Here is a 15,118-nt window from a genome sequence, read left to right as displayed (position 1 = left end):
AATTGTTTATCTACTGCTAATACCTTGCCTCACCACCAGTTTGATATTCCCTCAATTCACTTCACTAAACAACAATCTCATCGCATTGTGGACACTATCACATAAAATTGTGTATAACTTTCTTGAGCGAAACCAGTTGGGTGTTTTTCTGAAAGTGTCTCAAGCGTTCGATTGGGTATGGCATCGGTGAAGTTCTATATGGAACAACATCACTAATATGGAACAGTGCCACTGCTGGGTGACTAATCTAATCATGTGTAACGAGCTGGATATGGTTCAAGCGTTGAATCGGAATTGTTGTGGAAGCTCGTGGGCTTCTTAATAATTTTTAATTGTTAATAACTGTAAGAAAATCCTAAAACTATTTTTTGAAATTTAAAAATGTTGGAAGAGAATCGGTTTGGCATCGTCTCCGAACTGTCCCACTTGCGATTGCCCTTCAAATCCTTCCCACAAAATTTTCGAATGCCCAGAATGCGAAAATGAAAGAGATAAACTGCTAAAAAATCTGAGCAAAGTCCCAAACGTTCCCAAACCAATAAACTTAGAATCTGTTCTAATAAGCAACAATCCAGCAGCAGTCAACATAATCTATAGATTTCTAAAGTCGATAAACGTTACTTTTTGATTTTCTTCAACCTTTAAAATTTAGAAGATGATTGAGCTGAGTGAGTGAGTGAGGGCGCGCGGCGGGGATCTGGTCCTGGTCGGCCGATCCCACTCGATAGAAAACTTTTTGGGTAATATGTCAGCGTAACCCCCCCCCCAAAAAAAAAAAAAAAAAAAAATTGTTGGAATGATATTAGACTTTGAAACTTTAAAACCAGTTTACTTTTCACTGGAGTGAAGCAAACAATTGCTACATAAAAACATTAATGATTGGTACTAATATTTTATTCAAAATTATTTTTAAAAATCCTCTAACATATCATACGATGCAGCTCTACGATGATGCTGCTCAATTAAAAGCAAATATTACTATAAAAAACTTGTATTACCTCTTTAAATCCAATAAAATCCCTCCGTCCCATAATACTTGATGATTTCTGTTCACAGGACATCATTCACATTATCGTAATATACATTTTACAACATTGTTTTCTTTTACTACTGTCTTAGCATTATTATAACTAAAAACAAACTACCAAATAGATTGTAAAAATCTTTTTGTAAAGAAAATGTATGTAGACTAGATGAAATACAAAATGTGTACAGGGTGGCTTATATTGAATGCAAAAAAATGGGTGATCGTGTACCAGAATGCCGCATAATCGGGTGAAATAACCAAAAATGAGGGTTTTACCTCACTGTCAAAAAGATTTTCTTTTCTTTTTGCGGCATTCTACTATATTTACAGCCTTTCATCACACAATTCTTCTTTTGAATCTCATATCGAACCATCCTGTATACTAATTTAATTCTAAAGACTGTCAACATAGCAAATAACAAGCATAAAATGATGATACATCATAATTGAATGAATATGTAAAAACCACCATACTGCCAAAAAGCTGAGAAAAAAATTGTTTACACTTGGTAAGTTCTAGGTAAATGTGGATTTTTTAATTTATTATTTGGAGATCGTGAGAAGAGGTCTGGGGTGACATAGGTTTTAGAAAAGCATTTTATTTATCGTGCCAACGTTTTGATCATTATTGAGACCTCTTCAGGGCGTGGGATTTATTAACACTGTTTAAATTATACAAATACATGTAGAATGTGAAAAAATGAATTTATACAATGCTAGAAATTGTAGACTCAATCAAAGTATTTGTACTCACTCAAAATGTTTGTTTTCTGTGTAATTGTGCCATTCTTGCGTGTCGTGTTGAGAGTGCCAGTGAGATATTGATGTTTTATGTTTATATACGTTGCATTTTGATTGAATCTAAAATTCTAGCATTGTACAAGTTCATTTTTTCACATCCAACATGTATTTATATAATTTAAACAATGTTTATAAATCCCAGGCCCTGAAGATGATCTCAATAAAGATCGAAACATTGCACTGTAAAGAAAATGTTTTTCTGATCCTATGTCACACCAGACCGCATCTCACGATCTCCAAATAATCATTACAAATTAGCTAATAAATACAAATTTTTTTTATATCAAACAATATCTATGTTGAAACAAATAAATTCAAATTCCAGAAACAGCCGTTGATTAAGCCATTCCAAATCTGTTGGAGTCAAATCAGTGAAAATTCAACATCTTCAAAGTACTTTAAAGCAAACATCAAGTAATTTAAACAAAATCTTTTATTGGTTAATATAAACTTATCTAAAATTATATCATTTATATAATTTAAATAGAAAAAAACTATTGCGTCCTATTTCGCGCCGTAATGCCTATTGAAAAATTAATTAAAAAATAATCGCGTACTCCTTTTATCTGCGTGACCGTTCGTGGAAATTATGGAAATCGCTTTATGAATTCGACCTTTTCGTTGGTAAGTACGAACCCTGACCGTCCAAGGGCGAGGCAGCGACTCTGACAAGGCGCACGCCAGCCCCGATACAAAAATTCTAAAAGAAACAATGGATTTGATTACTTCAATTTGGAAAAATTAGCTAATTGTTAATCGGCACCAGGGACAGGAGGCAAACTCGCACCAGCTGCGAAGATTATTTCCGACGATAGTCTCGCTAGGCTACCGGAATTTTCGAGTGGGTCAGGGCTTACATTTATTATTCAATAAACTCCGGAATTATTAATTCTACGCATAACAAACAAATTGAATACAATCGAAAATTTAAAAATAGATATAAATGTCTCACATTTCTTGATGCAAAGGCAAAAATATTAAATTCTGTACAAAAGTTTGAATACATAATTTTCCTTCAAAAAAATGATTTTATTAAAAATAAGTTATAGGTTTAATAACTGTTTCCTTTCTGCAAGGTCAAGATGAATATCTAGTGTGATGACCTTTCTTCAACAGAGCCTGATCGCAAATGAACAATTTTTGGGGTACGTTTATCTTACGTTTGGATGCGTGTCACTCCAAATTCACAATATGCATCGATGATTTCATTCTAACTAAGCATTTTTGGTGGTTAACATATTTTTGCCTGTCCACCAGATTATTCGCGAGTAAGTGTACATCTGTCATTACGACATAACATCCATACCATAGTCCTATAAAATGCGTACTTTTGTAAATATATAATTTGTCTATAAGATTGATATTTGGATCACTTTGCTTTTATTTGTTACCCAATTGTTTAGGAACTGTTACCTCAGTGATTAGCTGCTTAAATGAACTCTATTGTATCAATTTCACAATTGCACAATCTTAGTTATCTGTGAAGTACTCTCGCTCGCTCCCTCCCTGTCTCTCTCACTCACTCACTCACTCTCTTTCTCTCTCCCTCCCTCCCCCCTTTTCTCTCTTGTATAAATATATATACTATACACTATAAATACTAATCTAACATTTATATGTGTAGTATAAAGTATAAACTATACACATTAATATTACACATTAGTAAAATATTACATTTTGGATGTGCAAAATAAAAATTTGTGTTGGCAAAAATATTGTTTATTTCTAAATTGATATTGAATTATGTCGTTGGAAATATATTTGTTTTTCACTATTTTATGATTCCAACTTCCGCCACATCCATTTTCAGATGTTTTCTTCCGAACAGAAACTATATTTTTCCTTGGTTTTCTTACTGTGTCTATTTCCACTTTGAACATTTGATTTATACACATTCCGTATTTGTACGATTTACGACTCTATTGCTTCAGTTTCAAGATTATATCTTTTATATATTTTAATGCTGTTACGGCGTTGAATTACAATACACTAAAATTATAATAAAATAAATTCGACAGCCAAAATTGAGATAGATGGTATGGTATTTTATTTACAGAATTTCATCTATGGTTTAAATTGTTTTAAATTTTAATGTGTGTGGTTTAATGTTTTTCTAATGGAATTATTGCTTGCTTATAGCAATAAATCTTTGTTTTGTTGTTTTACTTTGTCAGCTATGTCAAATATTTCTTAAGCTACTTCATCAGTTTGTATCCAATTACAATTAATTAAGGTTTTCAGTTGAGATAAAAAAGTCAATGGCACGAGCGGGATTCGAACCCACGATCTTCGGCTTGATATGCCGCTGCTCTACCACTTGAGCTATCGTGACCTCGATCCACTCTGACATCAACTTCCACTCTCAACCACACCTTTTGAATTTTCCCTCCTTTTTGCCATTTTTTGCCACTTTTTTATCTCAACTGAAAACCTTAATTAATTGTAATATATTAATTGGTCAAGTGGACCAGGAAACTAGTGAATTGAAATTTATATCCAATTTTGAGTACTCGCTTTGGCGTACAAATATACTATAAAATTTTTCCGATTAAACGAATAACATTTTCATCTCAGTATAAAATAAATTAGTTTTGATCACACATTACGGCAAACCATCACTATAATGGTTCCGGTTCGAATCTCATTCGCCCTGAATTCGAATCAATTACGAATTCGTATCAACCAATGTACTTACAAATGGTTTTTTTCGACAGATTTGAGCCCCCTGAAAATATTAATAACTATTGCTATACAATTGCTTACTGTTTTCTTAATACGCAAAACTAATAATCAAGCTATGAACTTGCATCGTATTTACCTCAATCATTAGTAAAAAATGCACATATTTTCAACTTTTAATACATTTTTGTCATAATGAATTACTTGATAAATATGTAGAGATAACCGCAAGAATGAGTTACTGTTGAATACATTTATATAACTGTATATATTTTACTTCTTTCTCACTCACTCTCTCTCTCTCTCTCTCTCTCTCTCTCTCTCCCTCTCATCTCTATTGTGCGCGGATATATGTATTTATGAATAAATTTTACGATTTTTTTACTTGTGCTACACGTTACGTTACCATGTTACACATTGTACCATGTTACTGAGAGAAAACAAGCTCAAAATCAAGCCCATTACTACACAATATTATGGAATGATAGAACACATAAATAATATATATTAGAATATTAAAAAACATAAATCAACAAATGTTGTATCACACTTTTTAATTTTTCTCTTTCTTATAAATTACGTGTTAAGTATCTCTCACTCTATCTCTCCTTTTTCCTCTCTCTCTTTCTCTCCCTTTTCCTCACTCCCTCACGCTCTCTCACTCTCTCTCTCTCTCTCTCTCCCTCCCTTTTCTCTCATGTACAAATATACACTATACGTATAAATATTACACATATTACATATTATGTAAAATATTACATTTTGGATGTACATACATTTGAAATAAACAATTGTTTTGGCAAAAATGGTGTTTATTTCTAAATTGATAATGCCGGTGGAAAGATATTTGTTTTACACTTTTTTACAGTTCCAACTTCCGCCAGGTCCATTTTCAGATGGTTTTAATCCGACAATATTTTAACCATCTTTTTTTTTCCATTTCCTCCTGGGTCCATTTCAAAATTGAACATTTGATTTGTATACATTCCGTGTTGTAATATTTCAAGTTTGCGTTTTAGATTTTTAGACAGTGACGCAATTAAATCAAAGTGGGTTTTGATGTTTTTAAGCTGAAGTACATTTGAGATATATCAATCATATTTATGTTCTTGAATAAGTCGTTCATAGAGTGGAAAAGAATTTGTGTAAAAATTTGATGTCTTGAATTATACCTATAAATCATTGGGCTGTTTCTTACTGACGATTTCCTATTCTAGCGTTTTTTTATTAGTACACATGTATTTCATTAAAAAATAGTTAATAATTTAATTTTTTCTATACTCAATATGTACGTTTGCATTCTTTCATCTATATAGGTAAAATTTTAGGAGAAGGAAGTTTATTATTTTATGTTATATTTAGACAGGGTATTTTTTAAATTAATTAATTTTGTTAAATGTTTGTTTTGTTTAAATTAATTAACATTGTTTTACTTACTTTTATTTCATTTTTTTAGGTAAAACTCCTCAAAATTGTTGAGTGCAATGTTCAATCACGATTTTATTTCAAAAATTATTTAGTCGCTGTTTTCATCCAATGGTATTTTTCGTCTGAAATAAATCATTGTTTTGATTAATCCTGTCTTTAACGCGTTACATCCTTGAATAGTTGAAATATAAAATAAAAACAACAGTAGCTAATGTTCATGAGGTGAATATTTTTGGTTGAACGCATACCGACCCTTTAGGCGGCCTTTTGCTCATTGAGAAGCATACCGTGTCATACGTTCATATCAAGGTGAGAGGGACATCGGTTGGCGGACGGTTCGCGTTTAATAACGAAAAATAATTAAAGTTTGACGGAATGTAGAAACTAATTACAGAACAATTAACTGATTGGTGAATAATCGGTATAATTTTGCAATGTTGTAATTTTGTATTTAAAAATCAGGAATCAGGCCAATTTGAAAGAAAAAGAAAAACACTGAATCCCTTCGTCGAGCTTTCGAGGGATGTATCAACTCCAGCAGAATTTTAAAAATAAATAATTCACTATTATCAATATTTACTTAACCAAATGAAATATATGGCTTCAAACATAATGGATTTATAAATTGTCAGTGGAACGAGATCTACAACCCGTCAATTTTATATGGAATTTGTGACCATGCCGGAATTAAAGAATCGAGTGAAATCAAAAATATTACCTCTGTGCTGTTCTGCACTGTTATGGTGAATGCTTGTGGATAGTTAATATATAGAATAAGTTTTTATAAAAGTTATGGAATTTTATTTTTACGTTACCTACTACTACCGCTACTTTTATTGTAAAATTACACAATTCCATGGTTCCAAAGTAATTTCACACGGAATCTGCCAGTACTATTAGAATTCTGAACTTTTTGATAAATTTTTGATTAGTGGTAATTTTTAGAGTGGAAAGTACATTAAAAATATACGAAAACAATTCATCGATTCGTTCCGAATTTTATAAATATATAGATAATTTCAATTTATCGTAGTATTTATCGTGAAAGTTGTTGTTAAAAGTTATCTTTACAAAATCAACAAAAATTCAATTTTTATATTATAATCAGCTAAACAAAACATTCAATGTCTCCAGAACGATTCGATGAATTTTCGAGGTTTAGGTATTATTTTTTAGAGTAGAAAAGGCTTTCAAAATGTACAAAATATGAAAAATAGGGCATGCAATTTGAACAGAAAAGTTGATTACCGGGTCGGCTTAATGCGACAACTTATTCAAATTCTAATAGCACCAGAAGATTCGACATGAAAAATTGTCTTTGGAATTACACTTAGTTTTACAATAACATAGGCAACGTAAAAATAAAAAGCCATGTCTTATTAAAACATCATGGCATAGTAAGTGGTACATACAAACATCTAATAATAATTGATAATTTAAAAAAACCTATGTATATTGAAACACATAAAACTAAACATAATCAAATAAATTATTCAATAATTTTCGACTAAGTAAAAACATTTATGATTTCTATTTTCATTAATTGATACTACAAGTTACAAAGACTAAGCAAGCATATATGATAAATTTAAAAAAAAATCAAAAACAAACAGGAAAACGGATAGGTATACCTTTATAACGTAGGTAGTAAATGTAGATATATTAAGGAAAAAATAAATACATATCGAAGGAACATATAAATTTTACTTTAAAATATAAAACTTGTACGTTTAAGACGTAAAACGTAATGAAAAATCAACTGAACTTAAAGAAAACCCTAAAAACAAATTGTAGATGCAATGTTTTCTGTTTACAAAGTATAAACTATATATTTTTTGTAAAATTATGCTGATGAATTTAAAAAAATTATCGATTTATTCCTGCAAATACTCAGATTCTATCATCACTGTGGTCACAAATAAAGGTAAAAGCTAGAAATTTCAATGATTATTTAAGCATTCATGTAGTTCTACATATTTTCAATGTATAGAACAAGAAAACAAATATGTTTACACTTTTTTTGGTCTTATTACGTTATAAAATTGACGTGTTATAGACCTCGTTCAACATTAAATCGTAAATTCGTTAGGTTTGAAACTATAAGTTTCAATGTTGCAGGTATTTGGATGTTCATTTTTTTCAATTATTAATTATTAATAACTGAAGAAAAGCCCTGGATATGTTCTTTTATAATTTTGGCGAACAAACTGAGTTTTTTTTCCAATTAGCCTCATCCATGATTTATTAATCTAAAAATTATTATATTGTTATATTATTATAATGTTATAATTATTATATTGTTGCTGATATCCATTATATCAAATATTTTTATACATGTGTAAAAATATGTATTTATGAATAATTAACGTAATATTAATTAATTTTTATAATATTGGCCACTTACATGTGGGGATGCTTAAGTTTGTCTTATATGACATATGAAAAAGACATACGAATAAACATAGGCATATGAAAAAAGAATATTGAATAATTAATTGATAGATATTTATATAGATAGATAAATGAGAGTTGAAAACAACAAACTGTGAGTAAGAACTATTTTTTACATAAAGATAAAACAACGTACTCGCCCCATCTTTTTCATTTCTATTTATTTATAGTGTTGCTCAATGTAACTACCCTCTCGGTAAACCAGAAAAATTGGGATTTTGATCATAAATCGTTTTCCTACGTTTAAGATTATTTTTGTGTCTGTATCCACTACATACCAAGCTTAAGGTTTCCATTTGGAACCAATTTAATTAAGCATTTAATTCTTTCACCGATAATTATTATTGCACATAAAACTATCGCGGTAAAATTGATTGTATTTCATTTCCCTATAAAATCATATTTGGACTAATAGGTTTCGATTTTTTTAAAATTATTGAAGTAAGCCAATTTATAAAAAAAAAAAAAAAAAAATCGCACATCCCCATTCCAAAATGCGAGTTATGAAGACCTTGAGATGTGCTGGATTGCATAATCCCGTCCTTGCTAGGCGCAGCTCATCCTCTATATAAGAGCAACATAACATCATTGAATACAATCTGCTGCAGACAGCTGAAGAAACAATGTTCAGAAATGTGAGTATGGTCTTGACATGAATTGTTTAAAATATTCAGTCTCACAATAACTAATCATCACATCCGTCAAATTATGCCAAAATTTAAATTGTTTGCTATTGCAAACTAAATTCTCTTAATTAATTTTGTCTTTTATTTTGAAGCTAATATATTTCATTTGAAACGTTTTTAACTAATTCCCGTCCTAATTTTAAAAAATTAAATAATTCATTTTCATCGTTATTAAATTTTTATTTTAGATAAAATCAATATTTTGAAATTTTAAATTATTTTCTGAGTCTACTGGATCTTCAAACTTTTCCAAAGAATTTGCAACTTCTTTTAAATTAATAATAGTTATTGTCCGTTCATTTGGTACAAATCAAAATAATTGAAAAGTAAATTTGTTATAATTTTTTTTTAATGATCAAAGAATGGGTTACTACGGCTGCTTGTCCAAACATTTCTTCCTAAACATCAAGTATTGTAGGCTCAAATTCTGCACTACAGCATTAAAAATAGACACAAACCAAACTTCACCAAAATCCTCTGTCCATGCCCTTGTAAATCTACTAATGCTCTTAGCTGTATTAAAATTTAAACAATGTCACATAGCCATTAATTTTATTATAACAGTGTCCTATTTGTATTGCATTATAGCATTCTTATAATCTTCTTCTTCTCTTTCCAAAAATTTACTTTTCAAGATGTGAAGGTTTTGATATTTTCTGTCATCAGAAATATTTTGCAAAACCATACACTTTTTTCAGTGCAGATCGAAACGTTAATATATTTTCTGTACATATAATTTATTTTAAAAAATCAAATATTTTAATTAAATAGCATTTTATTTACTATAGCCGTTCTGTAGGTATTATGTGTATTATTTTCTATTTATTAATGGAATTTTATGTATAACTAAGATCAATGCTGCAGCTACATCTTCATACACTATCATATCATCTAATTGATTAGTAGTGGATACTCAATACCTTTCATGTTTTATGTTTACTTATTCTTATACATAACAGTTTAATTTTTAAAAAACTATGATATTAGACAATAAAATTGAAATTAAAATCATATATTAGAAAAACCTACTATTTTAATAATCTTTGCTTACTATTGTCTGTCTATTTCTGGTATTTGGTGTTTTATGACATTTTTTTCATCAATTAGGTCAACATTTGCACAGTTTTCTGGTATATTTTCTAACTTGTTTTTTTATTTCTAGTAGTATTTTCTTTTGGCACAATTATCATCATTGGTCGATTTTATTCCAGCTCGTTTTGGTCGCTCTTTGCCTTGTCGTGTGCACCATGGCCCTCCCTGCGCCGGTCAAGGAAGCACGGACGCTTAGGGACCTGAAGACCGACGAGACCTTCAACTTCGGATACGCTTACCCCGCCCACGGCTTCGGATATCCTTACTACGGCTACAGCTACGGTAACTTGCGAAAAAACATTGATGGGGAAAGTTGTCAAAATTATGCTGGTTCACTAATGAGCGTATGAGGGCTCAAGAAATTGCCAACACAAACAAAAATTGATTCAAATTAAACTCAAGAGAACAGTAGCCTTATAATGATCACTTCTCACTTTATCGTTATTATTATGTATTTATTTGAAAATATTTTAACTATTTAATTAATAGTTCTCATAATCGATGTCGATCACTTTTGTTTCATTGTATTTTATTTAATGAAGATAACAATTGTATTTAACAATTAAGTTAAATTTAAACTAACATTTTTCGAGAGATGTTCTTTTTGGATAAAGTAAAGGTCCAGCTTTCAAAAACTATTCTGGACATTTTTGACTCTCATCTCTAAGTCACTAGACAGTAGGTTGGGTAGGAACAAATCTTGATTCTTGGCCCTGATTATTTAACTTGTTCACACTTTCAAATCGAACGTTCCATATTTCCAATTAACAAGTTCAATTTTATTTAACCGAGGGTCATAAGTCTGTCTTAACCAAGATACATCAGTTCAATAATATGTTTGCCAAACTTTCACCCTCGACCTATGAAACTTACAATTGTTTAACTGAGAAACCTCTGCGACAATCAGGATTTGATTCCAACAAATTTGTATTGAATAAAAGTTAAAGTGTAGGTAGAAATGCAGCGGTTATTTACTGTTCAATGATCATGGAAAATAAACAAATAATTTCCCATTAAAAAAGTAATAAATCCTTGAATTAGTTGATGCGAAAGAGTAATTCATGAATATTTAAACCAATTCATTTAAAAAATAAATATTGCTGTTAGGTTTAAGAATTCAGATTATTAGCATATTTTCATGTGTTTTCTTTTTTAAATTATTATTTCACCAAGTGATAATTAATTTTTTAGGTTTTTATTTCTAATAACATCCAACGTTGCATATCAGAATTGTTTTGGTACGCTAATTTACCAAGGGTTTGCACAAAATAAGATTCCGCTCAACGACTTATGTTTGTTTAGTGTGACCTATGTCCCTTTCGGCATAATCGTGACGAAATTTGTATGGAAGGGCCATTGTAGTCAAAAGTACTTGTTCGATTCAGACCCCCGACTTCATAGTCATATTTCAGGGTACCCAATACATAAATAGCAAACGTGATCCCGACACCCAAGGTAATGACGGTATGTCTCATTGTGATGCGAGGCGGTGCGGACGACCATCAAGGACCTTCCACATCCTTCATAACGGCTATGGTGACATAGGTGTTGATAAAACTCTTAATTTTGATAAGGCGAGAAAACAAACCCAGTTCAGGTTTATACTCCAAAGACTGCCTGATGCTTGAACTAAATTCTTTACATTGATACAACTATACTAACTTGAATTGTTTCGTTAGGCAAATACCAGTAGTTTAATTTTATGTATTTAACTTATGCTCAGTTGAAAATTAAGTTTCTGCATACTTAATTGCTAACAAAACTTTTTATTTTGAGGTTTACAGGAAAAAACTTTTTTTTCGGACGTAATTTAAAAATAATTAAATGGTCTTCTGATTAGATTTTAATGAATAGTCATTGAGGAAAATTTCTTGGATTTCTCATTTCAAAAAATATATCTCTTTTATTATTACTATAAACCTTATATATTATCATTTGTAATAAAAATCAGTACTTAGGCCATTTGGAAAGAAATCCCTCAGATCTTTCGATGAGCCCTTCATCAGGTCTTTGGAACAACCTTATAAAAAATAATTTACAATATTTTTTAACCTTAAAAAACTTATATTCTTTAGCATAGGTCATTTAGACTTATCCATTTATATTACAATATACTACATTCCTGAAACCTTTACATTATTTGGATATAGTATTGAGTTTAAACACCCAAATATCCATATTAGTAAGATTTGGCAAAAACGAAAACCAGCAATAAACCATCCAAAATAATAAAATAACATGAAAATGGTAAATATTTAATCTTATCAATGATCGATGTGATTAATCCCACTCTTGCTTTCTTTTTTTAAGTAAAATTGTATGGCATATCTTAAATGGCAAATCATGTCCGAAATCATTCAAATAGTCCAAAAAAATCGCTCTTATATGTAATAAATCATGACAAATTTTAAAACACTAAAAATTTTCCATTAGGATTAATATTTTAGGTTTTAATTTCCAAAACATTTCCTCTTTTATCTGTTGATAAAACCTTAATTTTTCATGAATGTTTTTTCGACCGATCGTTCATTTATCTGTTCTTCAAAGAACATAGGTATTTTATTTTTGTAAAATATAAATTAACTTTTCATTCATTTACTTGAGGCCTTGTTTAAATTTTAATGGATCAGTACATTTCACTATTCCAATAATAATATTGATTCGGTCATCTATTTTAATAAATAGAATCATCCCCTTTACGATAAAAATTATCTTTGTTAATCGCCTTGTAAATAATTATAGCGATAAACATACGATAATAGCAATTGAAGTTTAAATAATTTGTATATGAAAGTCCTATAATTATTTTATGCTGTTTGTACGTTTATGATGCTCATATTTTATGCTTTCGTTTTGTTTTCTAGGTTACCCAAACTACTACTATGGATACTCAGCATATCCTTATGGGGTACCAGCTTACTACTACTAACGCACGATAAATCTCCACTACCTAACCAACCACACTTCACTCAAACAACAAAATTACTTCGTCTACTTTATGTAAATTGGCTATAATAAATTTGTGTCAAAATATTTTTTCCTTTTTTTATTGCCTTTATTGTTTTTTTTAATATTGGAGAACTTAAATATAAGGGACTAAAGTGTGTTAAAATATTATTGTTCATGCCATGTTGAATCAAAACACATCAAATCAATCCAAATCCAGAAAATAATGGCATTGTGCTATCTTCTTTTTTTATTATAGAACAGAAAATGAGTACAATATTCCGTTGTACAAAATAGAAACCATTAAAATAATAAATTTAACAGTTTATTTGCACTAGTTCCGTTGGTATACTATTATTGTTGGTATTAATTATTAACAGTGAATAGATGAGATTTATTACGAACATTCAATAGAAAAAATGAATGCATTGTTATAAAGTTTTTATTTATAAGGATAATAATTAGACCACAATGGCTGCAGAAAACTGATAATTATATAATCCTCCGTAATGTAAGATATCGAAAGCTATAAGGATGATTTCAAACTTGCATCGTTGTTTATTTAATAGCATAATAAATACTTTTTCTAAACATTATCCGAAATTGTCAGTGGGGTAATGAATCTGAAATTCGTTCCTTATGCACCATTTCCGTTTGGTATTATCGAAGGTTGATGTAAAAGACACCTTTCACCATTTTGCCATCTTCAGTGCATCTAACAAAAAAATTAAAATTAAAAAATGTTTGATGATGATGATTTGACAATGACAACCACATGATCTTGTTTTCTTTTGTAAACCGGCCATTTCCGGCGCTACACGTCTTCATAACCTCATATCCTGAGAGTGGCAGAAAGAAGATTTTGCTATCTTATATTTCCAATGAAAATTGGGACGTTGTTATCCCTAAATTTTTAGCCATTCTACACTTGGTGATAAACATACAACTACTTTGCACATAATCTTATTTTCGTAGTACACAGGGTAGTCGATTCCCCTGAGATCCCACCGTCAGTCCTGCAAACGCACTAATTAATACTGTCGTACAAAGCAAACTCTTACAGAGTTTATGTTTTTAAGAGTCATCTGGGTATTTGATTGAATTGGTATGAACATGTATGAAATAAAGCCGACTTCCGTGGGTCTACTTGCTTACATTCCGCCAAAAACTCCAACATTCACTCGAATAAGATGCGCCAAAGTCCGTGTATGTGTCCGGCATGTAGAGCAATATTGTTCGATTAGAGATTAATTACGTTGGTGCCAATCCTTGGCTCCGTATATAGAGCATGTAGGAATGGCCGCGATATGAGAATTACGCTTGAACACGGCAGCGAATATAGTCCCTTGTTCCGTTTTAGAGGAATCATAGCTGTTTTACTGCATATTACAGTTGATAGGTATTTCGTCTTGTATTTCTTTAGGTATGTTGACACTGAATGCATTTATTAGCGCGCCTGTATAGTGTGAGAGGGCCGGTGGCGGATATTGGGAACCCTTAGATTAGTTATATAATATATATAATCAAGAATATTAAGTACTTCACCACCTCAATGGTGAATGGCATGCAAATAGAAACGAATGTATTTAAGAATGAGTGCTAGTAAGTTTGAATTTAGAAACCTTTAGGGCTGAAATGACATAGTTGATGATAGAACTGCCAAAGCCTACCGTAGGTGATTCTCGAGTTTATTGTAAATTGTTTCACCATCTGATGAATAACAAAATAATGTTATAATGAGCCGTTAAATGATAGATTAAGCACATTTTGAGAAACAATAATACAGCCTGATAGTCATATTAGCTCTGATGAATACTTGGTACTGAGAATTTTTAAAGGCCTAATGTTTTGATTATTGTACCGGCTCCTGCTTACATCAGAATATTTGGCCACTAGAAAAAACTCTTTTTCAATATTAGAAGTATCGACGAGTTTTTCACTTACGAAAAACAAGGCATGGTCTTAAAGAAGAAAGCAAATTTAGTTGTTACTGCAAAGCTTTCGACCT

The 15,118-nt window shown here is 30.6% G+C and overlaps 1 long non-coding RNA gene across 1 annotated transcript in view; it reads right to left on the bottom strand.

Annotated features, from left to right (window-relative positions):
• LOC106669027 overlaps positions 1-15,118 on the bottom strand; it is a 35,537-nt gene that overhangs the window by 14,469 nt on the left and 5,950 nt on the right. The gene's annotated exons all lie outside the window — the stretch shown is intronic.

The sequence above is a fragment of the Cimex lectularius genome, unplaced genomic scaffold (genome assembly GCF_000648675.2).
Source record: "Cimex lectularius strain Harlan isolate CLEC.00 unplaced genomic scaffold, Clec_2.1 scaffold249, whole genome shotgun sequence".
NCBI lineage: Eukaryota > Metazoa > Arthropoda > Insecta > Hemiptera > Cimicidae > Cimex > Cimex lectularius.
The sequence above is the reverse complement of the archived record's forward strand: the minus strand, read 5'-3'. Positions and strand labels throughout refer to the sequence as shown.